The 24,665-nt window shown below is 41.7% G+C and overlaps 1 protein-coding gene across 2 annotated transcripts in view; it reads left to right on the top strand.

The window, feature by feature from the left end:
- Positions 1-24,665, top strand: part of iqsec1a (IQ motif and Sec7 domain ArfGEF 1a) — a 468,491-nt gene that overhangs the window by 189,301 nt on the left and 254,525 nt on the right. The window lies entirely within an intron of this gene.

The following is a 24,665-nucleotide window of genomic DNA, read 5'->3' on the forward strand; positions in this document are numbered from 1 at the left end:
GGAGCTGGGTTTTTTTCCCTGAACCAACATGCAATTGGATAGATAATGCTTCATTTAATATTTAATTGACCATTAGCTAGTTGTCTTTATGTTTGGTTGCTGCTGTGATTTCAAAGTTAACCCACCTTATTTTTCCATCTCACAGGTACTGAGTTTCCTGTAGCTTAGGTGAGGGAAGAAGGGAGGTGTCCAAAAAATCTGAATATTGTTTTAAAAACATGGTTTTAATTTGTTTTCCTCAGTGCTATCAAGAATTCTTCACTGGACATAAAACATTACAAATAGAATGAGGCCATAATTACCCAATCAGGCCTGGTCCACCATTTAGTTAAATCATGGTTAATCAACAAAATCAGTTTCACTTTATTTGTCCTTCGCTTGATTCCCTTCATGTCCAAAGACCTATCAGTTTCAGTTTTGAATATTTTCAATGACTGGACATCCATTGCCTTTTGGGGATAGAGAATTTAAACGATTCACAGCCTTTGAGTGAAGAAAATTCTCCTCATCTCAGTCCTAACTATTATCCCAAGGCTGTGATCCCTTCTTTCTCTCAGCATCTAACCTTGTGATTTTAATTGATAGTAAATTGTGCTCAAATTAAATCAGGATTGACTGCAACCAGGAAGGTGAAGATGTTGAGTTTAATCGGAGTTGCGAATAGAACGTATTAATTTTGCAGAAACATACGACCACGAGAGGTAGGGAGTGCTGTTCCTGACAGATCAGGATGGCTGGCATGCACGAACAGCCCTGTTTCCTTTTCTCTCTCTCAACTTCATGAAGCCTTGAACTACCCAAATCAGCCTTTGAGACGTTCTCCCTACTGCATCAGCTTTCTTCAAAAATGTATTCTTTATGCCATTTTTTAAACTTGTACACAGATGAAAAACTAATTGAGTTTACTGATAGACTGATCCTGTATAAGTTCTTAATATGAAATATGCAATGATGCATCAAGCTCTTTGTTTAAACATTGGGGTTAACGCCCACCATTAGGTTGCCTTTTACCTTCCATCACGTACAGTAACCTTTGCATGTACAGTGTGCTCTGGACCGCTATCCTTAACTCTCTTTTCCTCCACTTGACCAGTTCCAAAACTCCCTCAAATACCTTTTTGGTCTTTAAGCCTACTTTCACGGAGTTGGTTGTTCATATTTGCCTGTTACCAGTTGTTTATGATCAGTGCTGTGTATAAGGCCTGTTAATCCGTTCATAATGGCTGTCCAGACGAACTGGTCTATACCCTTATCAGACTATTGAAACAAGGAGTGATTCACTGAAGTAACTTCATCACCACCTTTTCCAACATTCCTTTCCACAAACCCCATAATTATTTGTTGTATCATTTTATTGCAAGATTTCTTGCTAATGTTTCATTGTCTCAGTTCTTTTACTACTCTTGTGTTTTAGATGGGCTTAGAATTGGGTAACTTTGTTTGAGGGCACCATTTATTTTGGGATAGACTTCAGACTAGATAAGGTACAATCTGTTATGGAGGAGATATATTTCCTGAATTAATGATTGTTACTTCTCTGCTGTTGTTACAATTTTGCCATTGGCTACATTGCTCCTGGCATAATGTAGAGCAAAACCAAAAGTTGCTGTCAGGCCCATGATTATACGTAGGCTGAAAAGTAGATGAGCTCTGGGATGGGTGCAAATGAGCCTGTTTATGATCCTGGACCAGATGCCAGGTTTTTGGTGAGATCTGTTTAGGGACCAATAACATTTAAAGTAAACAAAGTCTGAGATTCAAGGCACTTGCTAAGAGAATAAAACAGCAAAATTCTATGGGTTTTAAACCAGCAGATAAAATAATTTACAATATCTATCGTATACTCTAACATTTAGAGTAAATATGAGGTACATGTGAATTAACAGACAGGATTGAAGACTCCACACTGTACAGTAAATAGCAAATCCAACCAAGGCGCATCCCTACGAGGTCAGCTGAATCAACAATTCTCATTGAAACTCTGCCTCCTTCATGAGGGACTGCAAGTGTTTTACTTTTGAAGATCAAGCCACTCAATTCCCTCCAAGCCGCTCCAACTCTGACTGCCTCAATGCCTGCACTCCTCCCACAGTTTCACTTGCGTCTCCCGAGACTTTCTTCCCCGGATTGCCAAGTCTGCACTTCAGCCTTTGCTTATTGGCATAATTCTAGCTCTGTTTATAGCTGGCTAGCTGTTAGACTGACCATTGCTCCTTGATTTCACCAAGCTCCAATCACCCCAGCTAGACCACACTACAAATGGCTCCCAAGGTTGCTTCTGAGCCTTAATTCTTTTCCAGCAGGAAGCCAGTGACATCCTGTTACCATGTCAGGTTCCAGTACTGCTTATGAGCCCTAACTGTACAGAGCTACCAAATGAGACTCGTAAGTCTCTGGGACATTCTTCCCAGAAAGCTGTGAAGTCAGGGTCGTTGAATATTCTTAAGGTAGAGGTAATTGGATTCTTGACTAAGAAAGACAAAGGGTAGGCAAAAAAGTGTTGAGTAACAATTGGAGCAGCCATGATCTTGAATGGTGGAACAGGCTTGAGGGGCCAAATGGTCTCCTGCTACTCCTAATTCATATACTCCTATGGTGTTATCCATGTTGTGTTCAAAGATTGCCATGTTTACTTGTACCTAGTCTTTTACTAAGCAAGCTCTTGAGGTTGGTGTGCAGACTATAAGGGAGTTGCTGTTTTTCTGGGTGGGGATGGTCTATATACATCTGATTATGGTATTAGCAATTTCAGATAATAACGTGATAGATTTGATTCTGGCATCAGCCATGGACTGGTGCTGGGAGCCTACATACTCAACAGTTTCATCACATTTCTCTCCTGTCTGGGACTTTTAAAAAACAATGTTTTTTGCCTCAAGGCATCTTTAATATAATTCAGCAATCTGTTCCTTCTCTATATTTCATTAGTACGTGATTCTTTTTTTTTCTTCCTTCTATCGCTGTAATGAAAATACAAGCTCATGAAGGAAAGAAATGTTTTAATCCAGCATTTTAATGCTGCGTTGTATAATTTTGATCAAGGTGGAGGATTGCTATTTAATTGTAACCTGCACTGATCTGCAGTTTGTATGCATAAAGTATCGAGTTACTCACAATGATGATGGTGTCAGAGAGCATGTTCAAACATTTCAGTGGCTAAATGCATAAGAAAGAAACATTTATTTCTGGTTTTAAAAATTTCAAGTGCAACATCGATCCAATGCTTCAAATTGTGAAAGTGAGGTACAATCATAATATGTGCCAAAAGCAGAGGTCATGAGGTACATTGAAGCTGGCCTTTAAGCTCATTGTATTCACCTGAAAATGTTCCTCCCCAAACTTAACCATTCAATTAACTAAACGGGTCTCAAAGTAAGTTGGTGTCAACAATTCTTGCAGATATATGCAGTTCCAAAGAATATCCACAGTAAGTGAGAGTCATAGGTTTTCTACTTATTATTATGATGACTGGTTGAAGAAGAAACCTGGGGTAAGGAGATAATTTTAATCAGAGTGTGGTGAACCATTGTTGGTTCCCACCAGGTAGTGCTGAGCCATGGTCTGGCCAGTACTATGAGTCTGTAGATATGTTACTGTTGGGGTTAGGGTTGGGCTGTTCTACCTGTTAATATAGTCGTTATGGTACACCCCAGTCGGCTCCGCCTCCTGGGAGAGGTATAAAGGTCACTGCTCTGCCTGGTGACCCTTTAGTCTGGGATCGTATACTGTATATGGTAGCTCTGTTATTGTTGGCAATAAAAGCCTTTATTTCCCGAGTACATCCAGCCTCTCGTGTGTTATATCGCGCATCACAGAGCCAGGCCATTCAGTAAAGAAGTTAGGATATGCTTCATGCAAAGGATAGTAGAAGTACAGAACTCTGCCACAAAAGATCAAGCTTGTGCAACCTTTCCACTGAGATGGGGCAATGGCTACATTTCCAATTATACTTCGGGGAGTGGGGGGGTGTGGTGAGGGGTCAAGGGGCAAATCTCTGGAAGGTAAGTTTGACACAACATTAAACATGAATTTCAAAAAAAGTTTGAAGAAAAAAAAACTTGTTGAGCAACAATAAAGCAATACATCGATAAATTTAAAAATGTAATTAATAACCATGACCATTAGAGTGTGAGAAAGTCGGTGTGTGTGTGGTGTGTCAAGCTCACTTGCAGTCTGTATACTCAGACTCGCCCACTGTGTGACTGGGTGAGTGTGCATGTTGGTGTGTAGGGGTGAGGGTGAATGAGAACCCTGAGACCGAGAGTGAGGCAGATGTGTACCTGCGCTTGCATGAGCTGTGTTTCACCCACGCTCTCCCTCCCCCCTCATTTGCACACTCTGTCCCTGCCCATCCAAGCTATCTCTCCTGTCCACACCCTCCCCCACTATGGACCCTGCAGCACCGCTCTCGCTCCCCCTCTGTGTCTGTCTTTCCTTCCCGCACCTCGCAAAGCCTCTCCTGTTCTGAGCACACTCGCTGCTGCTGGTGTTGCTGATCTAGTCTATCAACAGCAAACATGGGAGAGGAGTGGTTTTTGATTGGAGGAGCAGTTCTTGTCAGAATCTTGCACTCCATTTGCCTGTCTTCCCAGCATTTTGGAAACCGGCGTGGGGGTCCTCGATCGAAGGGCTTTGTGAGCCCTTTCTGGTCAGTGAGCCACAGGTTGGGGGAAAAAAAGCCTGCTGTCGATTTTGGCTCAATTAATAATTTAAAATCTGAGATTGAAAGAACATAGCTAACCAAGGGTATGAGGGGCTATTGAGCCAAGGTGGGTACATAGAGTTAAGATACAGACCGACCTGATCTCATTCAATCATGAAAAGGGCTTGAGGGCTGAATGGTTTGGTTTTGTTCCTATGATAGACTGAAGTGACGAAAGATAAGTGAAGAGAAAAGGACATACACATGCAGTACCATAAATGAGTTTGTACTGTCAATTGTGACATAGAAGCCGACCCTATTTTTCCAGCCGCACAGTCATTTTCTTTTTGCAAATTTTCAGGATATAATTCAACCCTGTCTTTTCAGCTATGACATGCAGTATTTTAATTTACTTTAATTCAATACTTTAATTGGAGTTCATCAATCTCCAATTTTCATCACACAAATACATGTTTTGGTTGCTGGTACCTCATAACTGGGTGCAAGGGGTCAAGCTGTGCTGTGAAGATGTGAAGGAGTTTAAGGCATCACCACTCTGCATTGGATGCTGATGACATTTCAAAATGGTGACCACCCACACCAGTGGTTCATTTTTCTACTCTGTATAATTTGACATCTGTTTTTTTTTTGGAGGGATTTTTCGAGACTTCAACGATCAACTTATGGGCTGACATCTATAATTTCCAAAAGAACAAGGCATTAGAAAGAATTTTGAGAAACTACAGGCATTAGTCAGGGGGACTAGCTAGGGTAAGTGCATGGGGTTATGGGGATAGGGCCTGGGTGGGATTGTGGAAATTTGGGCAAAGAAATGGCAGATGGAGTTCAATCCTGATAAATGCGAAGTGATGCATTTTGGTAGAAATAATGTAGGGAGGAGCTATATGATAAATTGCAGAACCATAAAGGGTGTAGGTACGCAGAGAGACCTGGGTGTGCAAGTCCACAGATCCTTGAAGGTGACGTCACAGGTGGAGAAGGTGGTGAAGAAGGCATATGGCATGCTTGCCTTTATAGGACGGGGCATAGAGTATAAAAGTTGGGGTCTGATGTTGCAGATGTACAGAATGTTGGTTCGACCGCATTTGGAATACTGTGTCCAGTTCTGGTCGCCACACTACCAGAAGGACGTGGAGGCTTTGGAGAGAGTACAGAGGAGGTTTACCAGGATGTTGCCTGGTATGGAGGGGCTTAGTTATGAGGAGAGATTGGGTAAACTGGGGTTGTTCTCCCTGGAAAGACGGAGGATGAGGGGAGACTTAATAGAGGTGTATAAAATTATGAAAGATATAGATAGGGTGAGCGGTGGGAAGCTTTTCCCCAGGTCGGTGGTGACGTTCACGAGGGGTCATAGGTTCAAGGTGAAGGGGGGGAGGTTTAACACAGATATCAGAAGGACATATTTTACATAGAGGGTGGTGGGGGCCTGGAATGCGCTGCCAGGCAAGGTGGTGGAGGCGGACACACTGGGAATGTTTAAGACTTATCTAGATAGCCATATGAACGGAGTGGGAATGGAGGGATACAAAAGAATGGTCTAGTTTGGACCAGGGAGCGGCACGGGCTTGGAGGGCCGAAGGGACTGTTCCTGTGCTGTATTGTTCTTTGTTCTTTGTGGTGGGTGCAGACTCGATGGGCCGAATGGCCTCCTTCTGCACTGTAGGATTCTGATTATTTGGAAGGGAGTTGTATTATATAAAACTGAATGGAACTTAACCTCAGCTGAGGTGATGTTGGGGATGATGCCCCTGTCCATTACATTTTCAAGCGAGTTGAAGAAAGAGCAATGGGAGAGGTTGTCTTGTTAATTCAAAACACAATTGCAGCCATTAAAAAGGCAATTTTCTATTTATGGTCATCAGAATTAAGGAGGATGTATCATATTAATCCTATTTTATAAACAGTTGTATATCAGGAAGGAAGTGGGGGATCAGATGTGCAGGCCACTTACAGAAATTTGTAATAGTAATAGTTATAATCATGGAGAATTTTAGCTTTGCTGGACTGAGATCAAATGGAAGTTTGTGATTGATATGAGAAGAAATCTTACAATGCATCAGTGAATTTCTTGAAGCAGTATATGTCAGAGATCGGGTTTTGCAGGTCTGCAAAGCTGTGACTGTAAGTAGAGAAATCCACTTATTTTTCATGAAGGGATGGGATTCTGTATTTTGTGTAAAAACGCACAGAATGCAAAAGCAAGGAACTAATGTGAAATTTGCATAGGACCATGTTCCGGCCACTGGGCATTGCATAAAGTTCTTGGCAGCCTATTTGTAACATTTGCTATGGAAAATATACATTATGGATTCATGAGTGATACAAAAAAAGAGGTTATTGTGAAGAAGATGTTCTCAACAGGGAGACCAAATAAAGTTCTTCAAAATTGTTGAACATTTTGAGAAGTAAATACAGGCTTTTTTCCCTACAAATAAATGAGTTGGCATCAAGAGGCCATAAACTTGGGAATTTGGGTCGAAGAATGAGGAGAGAATTTTTAATACAAAAACAGAAAATGCTGGAAAGTCACAGCAGGACTGACAGCGTCTGTGGAGTTTCAAGTCACTCGCAACATTTGCTTTTTTCTCGCCACAGATGCTGCCAAACCTGCTGAGATTTTTCAGCACTTTTTTGTTTTCGATTCCAGCATCCGCAGAACTTTGCTTTTATCTTAGAATCGTTCTAATGTTTTTCATGGAGAATTTTTGGAACAAGGAATGCCTTGCCACGAGTGACTGTGAAGACGAGATAGTAAAGGCCTTTATTAAGTATTTTGAAAGGAAAAATATGAAAGGAAATGGACAAAAGGCAAAGAAATGGAATTTGAGTCAACTCTTCCGGTTAGTTTAGCACTGGCATGGAAGCAGTGTGCTGTGCAACCTTTGCCTTGGTTGTAATTTGTAGAATTCTATGACTTGTCTTTTCCTGTTTTTCTCTAAATCAGTAAAATTCAGAAAAAAAAGCTTGTCTTTATATTATCTGTCACTTGCTTTAAATTGTGATGCTGCTGGATGGTGTGCTGAGATTTGTTGTTGGCATAGCTCACAATGATGGTCCTGTGGCCTGACATATTTACTCTTTATTCCATGTTATAGATATGTACAGTTAAGCACTTCACTGCATAGATGTATTATACTCCCTCAGAGTCATAGTTATACACCTGCTGAAGCACTTTTGTACGAAGAACACGTCCTTGTCTAAGCTTTTGTTACCCATGCTGTGTACTGCCTTCCAGCTATTGACTTTCATTACCAACCTTACAAAGGGGGCTTGACCTGCTGAGTCCTATTTGTCCATCTGTGCTTTGTGCCTTCTGTTGCAAGTTTTCTTTCTGTAAGAAGAAAAACATGTATTCAGTGGGTGATATATTTTGAAAGCAGTATTGAAACTACAGCATTGTTCTAGAACTGTAATCGCAACTTGCTTGTAAAGTAGTTGCCTACAAAAGCTTTTGAGTGGTTGTCACCTTCTGTGCAATTCTTTTTGGCTTCTTGTTTTCATTTTTAACAGTTTTGATCAATCCACTCTGCAATTTCAGGAGGTTAGTGGATCATATTGGATAAAGTGACATACTGGTGTCGATTTGTCCATCATCTCTAACTTAGAATTATAGAATCCCTACAGTGAAGAAGGAGGTCCTTCGGCCCATCGAGCCTGTACTGACAACAATCCCACCCAGGCCCTATCCCTGTAACCCCATATATTTACCCTGCTAGTCCATCTGACACTAGGGTCAATTTAGCATAGCCAATGCACCTAACCCACGCAGACTTGGGGAGAAGTGCAAACTCCACACACACAGTTACCCAAGGCTGGAATTGAACCCCGGGTCCCTGGCGCTGTGAGGCAGCAGTGCTAACCACTGTGCCACCATGCTACAGCAGCAATGACATCCCACGTGTACGCAAGTTTCCACATGTGGAAATTGGATTTTTTTTAACTGTCATCCTAATTCTTTCAAATCTCATTCATTGAATATTCTCCCAGTCCCCACCAAGTTTATGATATCAGTCATTTACAAGTACAGAACTTGAATATAGTTGAAAAGAGAAACATGTTGCTGAAGCTTTTCATCTTGCACTCATCAGGGCAAATGCATGAATGCCAAATTTCAAACAATTACAGTAGTTTATACTCCAGCAGAAAAGGTGATGCAGATTGGTTGGCAAGTTGCCTCTGGCCGAGGCATTGCAATAGCAAAAGGAATGGGGTAATAGAGTCTCCCCAAGCTTCTCGGTAATTCCAAAAACGTGCAAGGCTTGGACACGTTTCTTTTTGGTGAGAACATTCTTGCCAATGGATGTATGCCACGTCTAGCAAGTATAAATGAGCCACATTATGAGCTGGATTGATTAATTTAAGTTGATCGTTGTGTAGTTCTTAGCACACTCCGGATTGTTCAGCAAGTGCTGCCCAATCATGGAATCCCAGCTACCAGTCGATGTTTTGTTTTGGGTTTTGCAAGTGGTAACTCGTTGACTGCAGCTTGTATTCTGTGAATCGCAAAAAAAAACAAAGCAATATGCTGTTTGATCCACTCTGCCAGTCGTTGCGATGTATGTAACTGGCTTTGCATTGGCACTGAAATTCATACACCATGTTACTCAATTGTATGGGAGGCAGAGCATCTTTTTGGACTGACACAACATCTTGTTAATGGAAAATGCCTCTTGCATAGCCACTGCATATTAGCAGCGTGAACAACTTCCTTAACCTTTTGTTCAAATTTATGAGATACTTTGCCGTTCCAGAATAATTTGAGTTAGACTGGCCACTTTTCATGTCTGAAGGTGGTGACCTTTGACCCATTTCAGAGTCTGCGCGATGCCCAATGAAAGTTTATTGATTAGTCATAGGTAGGCTTATATTAACACTGCAATGAAGTTATTGTGAAAATCCTCTGTGTCGTCATCTGATCAGGATAGCTGTTGTTCCAGAGGATAGCTTTGATGTGCGCTATTTCTGTGTAAAGCTTGCAAGGTGAGAAAATGCTGATAAGTTCTGGCCAATGCAGGCTTGCAGTAGGCAGTGGATAAACATTAGTGGATTTCTAGACCGGCATGCTGAGGAATGGGAGCATGTTGGACTGCACCATTTCAAAAGTGAATTTGAGCAGGGGATGGAGCAAGTGAGGAATCCTTGCTCACTGCTGCATACTCGAAGACCACAAATGCTTCATTTACATATCACTTGAAATATACATAAAGTAGAAGATTAGGACTCATTCCATAAATACACATTTCTTGCGGAAACCAACGGAAATGTTTGAGCGTTGGATATAAGAGGGAATCTATGGCCACACCATCTATTTGGGCATAAATGGTGTCATTAAAATTGAACTTGACTGAACGATTTGCTAAGTTCATAAGTTTAAGGAATACAGATTCAGAAAGTGGTGGTGTGTCTATATTGTCATGATTTCTATAAAGTTTTCTATTCAAATCTAGTGAATTTTTATTTTTAGCACAAAGGATGACTTTTGAACAAATGGCATCAAATAACTGTCCCTGCTAGTCTGTCACAATTAACCAAGTCCATCATCTCATCTCCTTCCATTCATTCCAATATCAAAGAATTATAGACTCCCTCCACTGCAGAAGGAGGCCATTTGGCCCATCAAGCCTGCACTAGCCCTGTGAAGAGCATCCCAGCCCAGGCCCACCCCCTGCCCCATCGCCACAACCTTGCACATCTGTCATCACTAATCCACCTAACCTACACACTAGGAGCAATTTAGCATGGCCAATCAACCTAACCTGCACATCTTTAGACGGTCATTTCTATCTTGTTTTTTTCATCCTTGTCCCTGATTCCATTCCTCACAGAAACATTCGCTCCAGCCAGGATAGCTGTTGTTGGGCTCCCTTACTTTTTATTTTTGTTCTCCTCTGACAACCCTTCCTCTTACCCCACTGCACCACCATCCCTAATATTGGCAGCCATCTGTGTGTCACATGCTCCAGTCTTTTGCGCTAGGCGCCACACTCCAACAGATGTGTCTCTTGAACTGGCCAATTGGAACTGTTCAGCCAGATTGCGTCAATTATTGCAGATGCTTTAGTTACTAACGTGTGGTTAAATTCAGAATGAATAAGAAAAATAACGTTAATGTGAATTTTGGCAGGAAGGGGTGAGTCAAGATTAGTCAAACATTCTTGTTGGTGCCTTGAGGTGAGTCATTCAATTGTACTAAATTCTTAGCATATGCCAACACGCTTGGCTAACAAAAGCTTGCGGAATAGTGTTACTGTGATGGGCATCTGTGCAGTAGAGATATCTTGCCCCAAAGTCATCACAATTGCTTTTACTTGGACTCTTCTTCATGTAAAGCTCTGAATAAAATTGTGATTTAATTCATGACAATTTCCTCCTCTCTCAAACTATTTTGTTATTTATTTGTTCTCTTTAATTGAAGCAGATTCTGGTTTGAAGATTGAATTGTGACTGCTGCTACTTTCCTGCACTCAACCCCCTCAAACTCTGGCTTTTCAGATACAATTGGTTGCACTTATGTACTGAGTCTAAATTAGATAAGTTCCTGTGCCAATTATCTGATTAACGGTACAGTTGTTGCTAAATTCCAGAGATGTTTTCTTTCACTTGCATTGTGCTTACCGACACTTCCTCCTCTGAAATATATATTCTTAAAAATTATCCAATCAGGAGAGTTCATGTGTATTTAATAACTTATTCTTTCAACTAAATTATCATGGTTAGTTTTTTTACTCATGCATGGGGATGTAGCTATCACTGGCTAGACCAACATTTGTTGTTCATCCCCAATTGTTCCGTAGAAGGCGCTGGTGAGCTAACTTCTTGAACCACTGCAGTCTATGTCTTCAAAGACATTTCTTACTCCCATTCACTTGTCAAATTTAGCCTTTTGCTGTCTGAAGTCTCCAGGTTGAAGATTTTTGATCTGCAGCTGTTTCCTTCCTCAAACTCAGGAGGTGAAATCCCATTTTGTATTGAGATGATAAATTGTTGTTAGAACAGTTCTTTGTAACAAACTAGCAAGCCATATTTTTTTTAATGCAATTTTATTTGAGTACCGGGCGGCACGGTAGCGCAGTGGTTAGCACTGCTGCTTCACAGCTCGAGGGTCCTGGGTTCAATTCCCGGCTCCGGTCACTGTCTGTGTGGAGTTTGCACATTCTCCTCGTGTCTGCGTGGGTTTCCTCCCACAGTCCAAAGATGTGCGGGTTAGGTCGATTGGCCAGGTTAAAAAAAAATTGCCCCATAGAATCCTAAAATGCGTAGGTTAGAGGGATTAGCGGGTAAATATGTCGGGGTAGGGCCTCGGTGGGATTGTGGTCGGTGCAGACTCGATGGGCCGAATGGCCTCCTTCTGCACTGTAGGGTTTCTATTCTTTTCTATTCTATTCTACCTGTGATGGAATGATGGAAGTGGGGAGGAAACTTGGGTCCATAGAATCCCTACAACACAGAAGGAGGCCATTTGGCCCATTGAGTTTGTACCGACCACAATCCCACCCAGGTCCTATTCCTGTAACCCTCATTTACCCAGCTAATCCCCCTGACACTCGGGTCAATTTTAGCATGGCCAATCAACCTAACCCGCGCATCTTTGGACTGTGGGAGGAAACCGGAGCACCCGGAGGAAACCCATGCAGACACGGGGAGAATGTGCAAACTCCACACAGACACTGACCCGAGGCTGGAATTGAACCCGGGTCCCTGGCACTGAGAGGCAGCAGTGCTAACCACTGTGCCACCATGCCGCTGCCATAATTTCTTCTTTTTACCATTTCGCAATGTTGGTGATTTTGGAGCCAAGATGATGGGACAGTCTCATGAATCAACCCCTCTGAAGTACTGTTTACATTGTATTTCACCACTGGTTGGGAACCTTGTTCGTTGATTTGCATGTTTGATTCATCCGAGGAGCTGTCCAGCAGATGTATTGGTATTTGGAAACTGCCGGCATAAGTTTACGATCGGAGAAATGGAACTTTGTGAAAAAGATAGGTAGTAGGTGAAACGACATCTTCCCATTGCAGTTATCGTACCAAATAATAAAGTTTTGCATCCAGGTCCCACTATGAACATGATCCAGCACTGAGACATTTCTTTTAACTTCAAAATACAACTTCTCTTTTTGTGAAGTCTCCTGTCTACATTGCAGAATGTGTGACGTATCATGTTTTTTTAATCACGCAGCATGTGAAAAATAGATGTTCATGTGTAAAATATTGGACAGCTGGTGCATCATTTAGTCAGCTTTTAGAAGCATTTTCAAAATTATTCACTGTAAATTGGTCATTCCTACATGTCAGGTTTTGGTGGTATATAACATAGCTTATTGTTCTAGGCTGAAACTGTGTGTCAGTATTTGTGGGGCTGTTACTGATGTGTTCTAACTTAGAATTGATTGAATTAATTGCTTTTTACTTCAATTAAACATTCATTCTGATTTCCAAGCACACAACCTATATTGTGAATTTGATGACTATCTCATTAATGAAGATATGCAAATTTTATTCTCTACAACCTGTATGTACATTTGTGTCTAATCTCTATTGGTATTGCTCCAATAATTTTTTTAAAGGTTGTAATATAGTAAGCCATGATTGCTAGTGCTAACTCCTCACTAGTTGGTCTCTCATTAATCAGAGAAATTGCCCAGGCTGCTATTTATTCATTTGTGGGACATGGGCACCACTGGTTGGCCAGCATTTATTGCCCATGCTTGTTGCCCTTGAGAAGGTGGTGGTGAGCTGCCTTCTTGAAAAGCTGATAGAACTGAGTGGCTTGCGAGACCATTTCGGAGGGCAATTGAGAGTCAACCAGATTGCTGTGGCTCTGGAGTCGCATGTAGGCCAGACCAGGTAAAGACAGCAGATTTTTTTCCCCCTAAAGGCCATTAGTGAACCAGATGGGTTTATTTTTCTGACAATTGACAATCATTTCAGGAGCATCAGTGGATTCTTAATTCTAGATTTTTAAAAAATTGAAATCAAATTCCACCATCTGCCACGGCGGGATTTGAACCCAGAACATTAGCTGAGTTTCTGGAATAACAACCTAGCAATAATACCACTAGGCCATCGGCTCCCCGGTTTCTCTCTGCGGAGGCACTTGTAGACTTTCCGATGATTGTTTGTTCAACTTTAAGAACTTGAGCTTAAGTAGTTACCATTAGAATAACTTCTAACTTCTGACTTCTGAATGATTAGTGATATTTCAGATTGTGTGAAATTGCCTTGGCTGGTATCAATTATTGATGCTGATGGTACATTCGGTAATGGCTCCCTCCTAAGTCACGATTTTGAAACATTCTCTCAGCAGGTTGTTCCAGTCACTGGTACTTTTAATGAGGAGTGTGTTTTGAAGTATTGGTTCTCTATCAGCCTCTCCATGAAGGAAGTTACCAGGTGGTACGGTAACTAGCTGCTCCTGCAATCAATTTGTTCTATTTTTTGCTTACTGATGTTGTTCAAAAAGTAGTAGAATCTGAGTTCAATTATAAGTAAATGGAGCAGAGTATTTGTTAATTCTGAAAGTTGTTGCAATAGCCGATTGTCTTTGCAGCTGATAGATATGCTCTGATCTACCACTAATGAAACAACATTTAAGAGTGCCTGGACTTCGGAAATACAGTTATTCCTGAAATTTGGTTGGATGAGATCCCACTATATTTAAATTCAAACTTTGAGACATGGTTATTCTGTCACGCAATATAATTCCCTGGCTCTGATGAGTATAGACCAGCAAGAGCAAATATTGGTAATTGTCATCTTTACCACTTTGGCAATGGACTCCAGTAATTGCACTGATTACATACTTTCTATAATGGCAAGCTGATCTACATGCAATGCCAACTTTATACATGGGCAACAAGCCGAAAATTTGGGTGTTATACAGCTGAAATGTCCTATCACGAGATGTGCAGTAAGATGAAAAATCCAGCCATCAGTCTGCTCCATGATTGATCTTGTATCCATACAAGGAGCAATGCCACTTGCATAAAGATGCAGGTGTCTGCACCATTTAAAGTATTCCCTGCAGGCCTTGAGTATTGGAAAAGAACCGTGTTGTACTCAATAGTATGGGGAACTGTTCCAATCAAAGAGTTAAGTAGGGGAAAAAAATGTTAATTTGGTTGAAAGCTTCCAGTGCACTGACTCTCTCTTTGTGTGGTTTCATGTAGGAACATTATCCCGTGGCACAACTAAGACAAAACTGGTGGGAATGACTATTGCCAGCAACATTGGAGTGAAAAGTGATAGGCACCCTGGTTAGAAGTTCAGAACATCTTTTTAAAGAAAGAGGAACCAGGTTCCAACACACATTTGAACCTGCCCACTTAACTTAATACAGCATTATTTCAGAAGAGTGTGATTTGCTGTTTATTTGTGGCAAGAGGCACATCACTGGGGCATAAAGCAAATACTCAGTGCAAAAGATCAAAACCACTGACACAGATGTGTTGGTTAAGTGATTATGCACACCCAAGTTTGCTCTTTTATGCCCACCTAACAATCCAGGTCCCCAGAGCACCTCATGACCTATGTTTAAACCTAGCCCTAACTTACAGGGAGCTGCTTTTTCTCCGCTGTCTTGAAGGATATTGCATGGAACAATGCGTTGTAATGTCTGAGCTCCAGGGCAGTGTATCTGGGAGGTACCCCAATGATCTTCTGGGGAACACCCCCTTAATTTCCCAGGTAAGGTTTGCACAGCAATTTTATGAGAACTTCAAACTTCCAATGAACAATTGTCCTGCATTGGGAGCCATCTGAAAATCTGATTTAAATTGCAAACTTTGGATGGTTCCAACTTTGTCACATCAGTAGTTACCCAGAAAACATTAGAAGATTTAAAACCATGTCTGCTTCTGGGTTAGCTATAGCACAGACCCACCACAAATTGCCTCAATTTCCAAGTAAGTAATTTTGAGCAAAGTAGCAATTTGGCTCAATTGGAAGTTGTGGCTCAATATTTGAACAGCATTGCACCCAGTCCTAATTGGCCTTAGGGTCCATCAGACCTATAAATACAACCCCAGATTACCAACCTCAATCTGACAGGCCACGTGAATGGCTGATGTGCAAAATGGAAAGGTCACGTTGTGCCAATAGATAGCTATCCTCATTTGAGACGGAATGGATGGAGTTTACACCTGATCTTGATGTCAGCCTTGTATAAGGACATGTTTGAATCCTTCAACAGTGACACTGTCCGCTTTGATTGAAAATAACATCATGATGAAGCATTAGAAATTTTCTTGGGAAATTTCTCTTCAGATGAAACTTGTGAAGTTAGCCATGTCTTTTGGGGAGCTTTTGTTTCTTAGTGACAGGAAGGTAAGAATTGGGTTCACAGAGGAAGGTTTTCTGAGGAATTTTTGATCAAGCTGTCACGATCTGGAAAACATAACCTGACCTGATCTGTACCCAGCACCTCGTTACTCAGTTGCCCGCCATCTCCTTCCTCTCCTCATCCAACAGATGGTCGAAGCAATTAGTGACAGCACAGGTGAAAGTCCCCTGCATGGCAGAAGTGGGACCAGCCAAAATAACTGCTCCTTGATCTCCGATCACAGTTTCCAGGCTTGCTGCTGCTTGGAGGACCAACAGAAGTGGGAGGCAGAGAACTTGTCATTGGAGGAGCTCGAGCAGCGAGCATGGGGGAGACAGAATCTGGAGGAGCAGATCCTCACAGTTTCTGTCTTCCTCGTGCTCGATACTCCTCCAACCAAAATGCATGGCTCTGACCTTTTTGAATTTTGCACTTTTGTCTTTTATGTGCATTATTTTTGAGATTTTGAGGGTGAGTTGTCCCGTATTTTGAACTGTGCCTTTTTAATGGATGAGGTGTTGGAAAAGTGGAACAGGGTCTCATCCAATTCTTAAGGGTATTGTGGGTTCACTGTTTCCAAACTCCAGCTGCTTTATGGGCGCGCTCTCTCTCTCAATTCCCATTGCTTATATGGGCTCCCCCTCTTGCACTCCACTTCAGCTGCTTTATGGGCTCTCTCTCCCTCTCTGAACTCCCACTGCTTAAAGTGCATATTCTATCCAAACTCCTGCTGGTTCATGGTCTCTCTCTGAACTCCTACTTTATGGGCTCTCTCTCCAAATTCCCACTGCGCGCACACTCTGTGGCTGCCTTCTCAGATCTTCGGGGCTCCTCTCATGCCTACTTAGCTTAAGCTCTGCTCCTTGCGGCTTTTTCTCAAATTTGGAGCCTATTACCCTCTTCTCCTTTCTGATGATTTTATTTAACTGGACCTATTTGAGATCCCTGTCTTCTTCACTTACCCTGGACTACCTTCTGGACCTCTCCCTGTTCCCCTCCCTGTTTTGGGAGTCTTTTGAAAGTAGAAGGGAAGAGGCTAGGGAGTAGTGTTTGGGGAGAGATTGAGGGGGCAATGACCTGTTGACTGAGTGAGTGGCCACTGGTGATGTAAGGATAGAAGAAACCTTTTGTTGGGCGGAGCAGGGATAAACACCTGAGGAGATTGAAGTCACATGGGGAGGATGGAGGGGGCAGCTAAGAGTGGGGGGGGGGGGTTAATATGACCAAAAGTCTCTGTTGTTTTGGCACAGGTAGCCATTGAAACTGGGCAATGATGAGATGGTGTAGGATGCAAGTCACAGTAACTTGTACTCTAGCCCATTAGGGCAGAAAGGAGAGGATTGAAGAATTCATGCTTCAAGTTCGGAAAGATTACTGATGACGATTTCGGCAAGATTGGGAAAAGAGAGGGGGCCATGAGCAGCTCATGTTAAAAGTGAAAAAATGTTTCGTTGTTAGCATACCAACAAATCTGGGGAAGGATTCTTAGCTTGGAATCAAACAGAACGTGAAGACTTCAGCCATGGTACAAAAATACAGGGGGCAGACATGATACATAACTTTCAGGAGCAAGGTCAAAGCATTATCATCAAAACCTGTACACCCATTAGGAACAAATAGGATAAAATGCAGGAAAAAATCAAAACATGGTGGGAGGAAAGTACCTTGAGCATGATTATATGGACATGAAACCCTTACTGGGCACTTTCATTACAAATGTGTATAATGCTCCACTTCTATTCAGCAGAGCTCCAAGAATGGAAAGTATTCAACAGCTAAAGTGGCTTTTTATTCCCAGCTCAAGTGGTGCATTGAAATAAACAGTGCATTCTTATATCTTGGATCAGCTGGCAACTTGATTTAAAATTGTGATCTGAGTGCACGCAAGGAGATTAGAAAATAAATATCCCCATCGTTTTGTCCACATGAATATGCTGTTCAACTTGTTTCTGCATTTTAAGTTGGCTTGCCAGGCTCCACTGCACTCCCCAGTTTGGTGTCGCCAGTTTGCATGGGGGTAGAGTGTGATTTGTCGATCTTAAAGTAGAAGCAATGAGCCGAACACTGATCCCTGGGGCAGCCCTTTCAGTCGTCTTCAACCTCCAGTTAACTCCAACAAATGCCTATCATTTTGATCCATGAGCCAGTTTCTTATTCCCAACTAAGATTTACTTTGAATCTCCACAGTTTTGACCCTTTGGCTTGAAATTTGTCGAATATCCCAGGAAACTGGGCGAAAATGTTGACGTAGTGGTAAAATCTCTGGACTAATACTCCAGAGGCCCAGGTTAATGCTCTGAGGACATGGGTTCAAATCCCAGCATGGCAGCTGACGGAACTTAAATTCATTTGATAAAATCAATAATGGTGACCATGATTGTCATAAAAGCCCATCTGTTTCACTGATATCTTTTAGGGGAAAGGAAATCTGCCATCCTTAGCTGGTCTGGCCTACAGGAGACTCGTGATCCACAGTAGTGGGGCTGATTCTCAACTGCCCTCTTGACTGGCCAAGCAAGCCACTCAGTTCAAGGGCAATTAGGGATGGGCAACAAATGTTGGCCTTGCCAATGGTATCCACATTCCACGAAAGAATATATTTTTAAAAATCAATCTCTGAAACTAGAATGGCCAGCACAAGAGATTCGTTCCACTTAGAGTGATCCAGTCCAATGTGAGTTCTTGATCTTGCCAGCACTGAAATACCCCACACCAAAAACCACATTGGATATCCTGGACAGCTAGTGCTAAGCCAGAAGCAGCCTTGATGGTGGCAAGGCAATGCTTCTTTTAATGGTGCAGACATTGAAAGCAAAATATTACACAAAACAGCTGATGGAATTGAGACTTTCAACTAACACAGAATATTAAAATAAAAATAAGGCTCTGGCTTAAATCGTAATTTTCACCCTGGGTACAGGATTTATTTACAATATTTACTTTGCATTGTGTAGATACTTTACATAATGCTATAACACTGAGATAGCAGCTGAACATGTGGCGCTAGAAATTTAAGGCCCAGTAGAATGCATTTGATTTTGCTTTGACAAGACTGGTCAAACTAATTTAATTGGAGAAATAAATGAGCTGAAACAGAATGCTGATTTTTGACTTCCGTATTGTACAAGCAGGAACCTTGCATGATACCAGCTGATTGACAGATTCAGCCTCCAAGGAAAGGCATTAACAAAGATGATGAGGAAAATACAACATTTGTATGCAAGGCACGGCCTGCCGAAGGAATATAAATGAGTTAAATAAGGATTTTTTTTAAGAAGCTTCCTGTTAGCTGATGAAGGTCATGTGACTATTTTACTACTTTCTCCAAACGTTTGCAGAGCATGATTACAACTCCTTAATACCACTCGGCGCTAATTTCTAATTAAAAATAAATACAGATGAATGAAATGTGTTGGAAAGTAGAATGTCGATTACTTATACCGTACGTGTACCCAATGATGCACATCTTTTGGCAATTAACCTTTTAAGAGCTGAATTTTGTTTTCCGACCTGAGGTACGACTGCATTACATGCGACCACGATAAACAAGACTTATGGATCTCAGCCGAACAGTGCCTCATGATTTTGTAATTCTTCCTTATTGCATCCCAAACAATTTGACCCAGATCGGTGTCAACTCTGAAAGCGTAACATTTTATTCAGCAGAGTATTTCTGCTTTTTCTGCAAGTCTTAATTCAGCCGGTTCTTTAAGCATCTGGCTGTTTAGTCTGCTGTACTTCATCTATCTATATAGAAAAAAAAGTTACATTTCAAAAGACACATTGGAGCCCTTCGTTTAAGATTGTGCAAGAAACTATTAAGCTTTAATCACCATCGCACGGAAAGTAGATTCAAACAGTTTTCTTGTGGGGAATAAAAAGGGCAAAAAATTGATGGTCTGTCATTTTGATCTTTTAAAATAAGTTAGGAAAAATAATAAAATTTTGGACTGATCCCAACAAGAAAAGGCCTTTAACCCACCCATAGATCCAGGGAAGGCAGTGAAAATTGTGTATTTCATAGAATCCCTACAGAATGAGGCCGTTTGGCCCATCGAGTCTGCATCAACCACAATCCCACTCAGGCCCTATTCCCGTAACCTCACATATTTATCTTGCTAATCCCCCTGACACTAGGGTCAATTTAGCATGGCCAATCCACCTAACCCGCACACCTTTGGACTGTGGGAGGAAACCAGCGCTCCCGGAGGAAACCCACACAGACAGGGGGAGAATGTGCAAACTCTGCACAGACAGTGATCCGAGGCTGGAATTGCAGATCCCTGGCGCTTTGAGGCAGCAGTGCTAACCACTGTGCCACCGTGCTGCCTCAATTTGCTTTATTTGCAGCATTAGTAACATTATACTGTCTCTGTTATCTAATTAACACTACAACTGATTTTGGCAGTAAAATCTAAAGATTACTTTTTAAACCAACCATCACTTAGAGTGATCCAGATTCAAATCCAGTGTGAGTTCGTGATCTTGCCAGCATTGAAATACTGCACACTGAAAACCACATTGGATATTCTTGACAGCTAGTGCTAAGCCAGAAGCAGCCTTGATGGTGGCAAGGCAATGCTTCCTTTATTAAAAGATAGAACATGTTAATTTTTTAAACGTTTCTGGTATTTTTCATGAACAGATAATTCTAATCAAATGTTGCCTGAGCTAGTAGTGCAATATGTCAAAGCAACAGAACTTCATACTATCAGACACAAATTGGAAGATCAAATATTCTCACTTTATGTAACAGTCAGTGACTCTCCAGCTGTAAGCTCTGAGCTATATTTTCTTTCTTCTTTGTCATGGAGTCATTACAGTACAGGAGGAGTCCAATCAGCCCACCTCTCGGTTCTGCCAGCTCTTTGTAGAACAATGGGTGGCACGGTGACACAATGGTTAGCACTGCTGACTCTCAGCGCCAGGATTCCAGGTTCGAATCCCGGGTTGGGTCACTGTCTGTGTGGAGTTTGCACATTTTCCCCGTGTCTGCGTGGGTTTCCTCCCAAAGATGTGCAGGTTAGGTGAATTGGCCGTGCTAAATTGCCCCTTAGCCCCCCCCTGTCACTATCTAGGATAAATGCATGGGGTTATGGGGATAGGACCTGGGGTGGGATTGTGGTTGGTGCAGACTGGATGGGCCGAATGGGCTCCCACACTGTAGGATTCTATAATTCTAATCCAGTCAGTCCCATTACACGTCTTTGTAGCTCAGTAAGTCTTTTACCCTCGGGCATCCATCAATTTCCTTTTGAAATCATTCATCATCATCACTTACACTCTTCCACCCTTTGTAGGCACCGAGTTCCAGGTCATGACCATTTGCTGCATAAAACATTTCCTCCTTCCATCCTGCCTACACCTCTTGCTCAAAACCTTAAATCGTAAGTCTTTTTACAATTCATTCATGGGTCATGGGTGTCTCTCGCTGGCTAGCATTTATTGCCCAGCCCTAGTTGCCCTTGAACTGAGTGGCTTGCTAAGCTATTTCAGAGGGCAGTTGAGAGTCAACCACATTGCTGTGGCTCTGGAGTCACGTGTAGGCCAGACCAGCTCAGGATGGCAGATTTCCTTTCCTAAAGGACGAAGTTGAAAGGGTCAAGAGCTTCAAGTTTTTAGGTCCAGATCACCAACAACCTGTCCTGGTCCCCCCATGCCGACACTATAGTTAAGAAAACCCACCAATGCCCCAAGTTTCTCAGAAGATTAAGGAAATTTGGCGTGTCAGTTACAACTCCAACTTTTACGGATGCACCATAGAAAGCATTCTTTCTGGTTGTATCATAGCTTGGTATGTCCAAGACCGCAAGGAACTACAAAACGTCGGGAATGTAGTCCAATCCATCATGGAAACCAGCCTTACATCCGTTGACTCTGTCTATACTTCCCCCTGCCTCGGCAAAGCAGCCAGCATAATTAAGGACCCCACGCACCCTGGACATTCTCTTTTCCACCTTCTGTCGGGAAAAAGTTACAAAAGTCTGAGGTCACGTATCAACCGACTCAAGAACAGCTTCTTCCCTGCTGCTGTCAGACTTTTGAATGGACTTGCCTTGCATTAAGTTGATCTTTCTCTACATACTAGCTATGACTCTAACATTACATTCTGCACTCTCTAGTTTCCTTCTCTATGAATGGTATGTTTTGTCTGTATAGAGTGCAAGAAACAATACTTTTCACTGTATGTTAATATATGTGACAATAATAAATCAAATTAGTGAACCAGATGTGGGGTTTTTTTGACAATCGACAATGGTTTCATGGTCATCAGTAGATGCTTAATTGTAGATATTTTATGTTGAATTCTGCCATGGCAGGATTCGGACCCACGTCCCTGGAACATTTGGAACTATTAACCTTTTGGATTAATAGTCTAGCGATAATACCACTCGGCCATCGCCTCCGTTTTGTACCATCAGCTAATGAGAGCAGCTTTTCTTTGTCTATTAAATCAGTCATAATCTGGTACACCATCAAATCTCTTCTCAATCTCCTTACACACTCTTTAGAGCTGTACCATTATATCCTTATTGCCTCTTCCTATTCATTCTGCCTAAATACGCTACCTCCCTTATCTGTCTGTCCATTCTGATGGCTCATCAACCTCCTGTTGCAGTCAATTGAAATTATCCTCCCTATTTGCTACACCTCCATATTTGCTCCTAGCACTTGGAGAAACACCACTGTCCACCATCCTCCAGTCTGAAAAACAACCATTTACCACTGCTCATTGTTTTCTGTCTGCAAGCCAATTTTTAGAAACCACAGTCAGGGCTATCCTGCTATTCAATTTTGTTAACCATGTTGTCTATGGATTTTAAGAAGGTATTTGATCACATCTACAACATTTTCTTCTTCTTATTTCTCTGTTACTTCATTACACTGGTCACTTAGCCTAGTCAAGTATGATCTCCCTTTTACAAATCCTTAATTAACTGAAACATATCTCCAAGTACCTTTTGAATTTTATTTCTGAAACCTTGCCCACCACTGATATTAAACTGACCAGCTAGTAACTAACAATAGTTAGTAGATTGTCTTGCACCCTTGAATAAGGGCCACTCTTCAATCCTCTGGCGCCTCCATAGCTAGTGAAAATTATGATTATGTCTTCTATCTCCACTCCAGCTTCCATTAGCAACCTGGAATGCAAGCCATCCAGGCAACTTATCCACTCTTAAACACGGTCAGTCTTTTCAGTACATGCTTTGTATTAATTTTCACCCCAACAACTAGTTCTGCCATCTCTGCTTCAACTGATACTTTGTTAGCATCCTCTTTCCTATTAGTAAACACTGATGTGAGGTACTCTGTGTGTGTGTGTGTGTGTGTGCTGCACATGGATATTTAATATGCTATTTTGTAATAGCCATTCTTTGCTCCATATTCTGTGTTTTTACCAGTCTTTTCCTCTTCTGCGCCCCCCCCCCCCCCTCAGTTTATTATTGTATTTGTCCTGGTCCTCACTTGAGCTTTCTGTGTCTTTTGAAGTTACTCCACCTGTAATTATACCTTCAAGCATTTAATTTAATTCTGACAAAAAAAGATTGTTTTTGTAGTTATTTTATCCTGATGGTTTCACTGCTGTGTCTGTAAGGAGACCTTGTCTCTTATGATTTAGATGCTTTACTTTTTCAGTAATCTGCTCTTGCAGAAGTCTCTTTCCCTGAAGATCAGCAATTATTCTACTTGCTTACTGGATTAGATACAGTCTTGTGCAATGCTACTACACAACACTTTGGGTTGGCAAATTAGATTTGCAAAAAAAAGAAAAAATATTAACAGTACGCAGCAGCTAATGTGGCTCATGATGTGGTTCAAGGCCCTGTGAGCTCGCAGTCTTCATAAATGAAAATGATTTAGACAAAGGAAGTAATATCAAAATGTTGTTGTAAGTAGCCAAGGGGATAGCAAACTGTTGGGGGAAATAAAGGAAATTGTAAGTGGAGATGTACAAATTTTTCGTGGACAGAATTGTGGGAAATGCAGTTTATTGTAGATACAAATGAATTGGTACATTTTGAGAAAAAAGTACAGAATATTTTGGAGAGCAACGATATGAACAATGTATGGAAATTCACCACCTTGCTCAGGAGTCTCCTAAGCTACTGATGCACCCTAGAGATCTTCTGTTTGTCCATGCATTGCATACTATCTCTTTCAGAATATAACCACTTTATTACCAAAAATATCTATGTCCAAGTTGTCACAGGTGTGCAATGCATATGAATTTCCCTAGCTGTGTCCTTACAGAATCATAGAATTGTTATAGAACAGAAGGAGGCCATTCATCCCGTCATGACCAGGTCAGTCCTTTGCTGGAGCAATCCAGTTAGTTCCAGTCCCTTGTACTTTCCCTGTAACCCTGCCTCTCCTCTCCCACCTTCATGTAGTTCTCTAATCCCCTTTTTGAAAACTACATTTAAATCTGTCTCTGCCACCCTTACAGCCAATGCTTTCCGGATCATAACCTGCTGCAAAAGAGAGGGGGTTTTTTTGGTCAATTTTGCTCAACCTCTCAAACTGTGTGTCCTCCAACATGCAGAGTTGGCATGTACGCTGTCCCAACCCCTCATCATTTTGAGTGCTTCTATCAAATCTCTCAACTTTCTTTTAAAAAGAACAACTATAGCTTTTATAAAACTGTCCTATGTATTGCCTCATCCCTGGAACATTT

Source organism: Mustelus asterias, chromosome 3, assembly GCF_964213995.1.
Source record: "Mustelus asterias chromosome 3, sMusAst1.hap1.1, whole genome shotgun sequence".
NCBI lineage: Eukaryota > Metazoa > Chordata > Chondrichthyes > Carcharhiniformes > Triakidae > Mustelus > Mustelus asterias.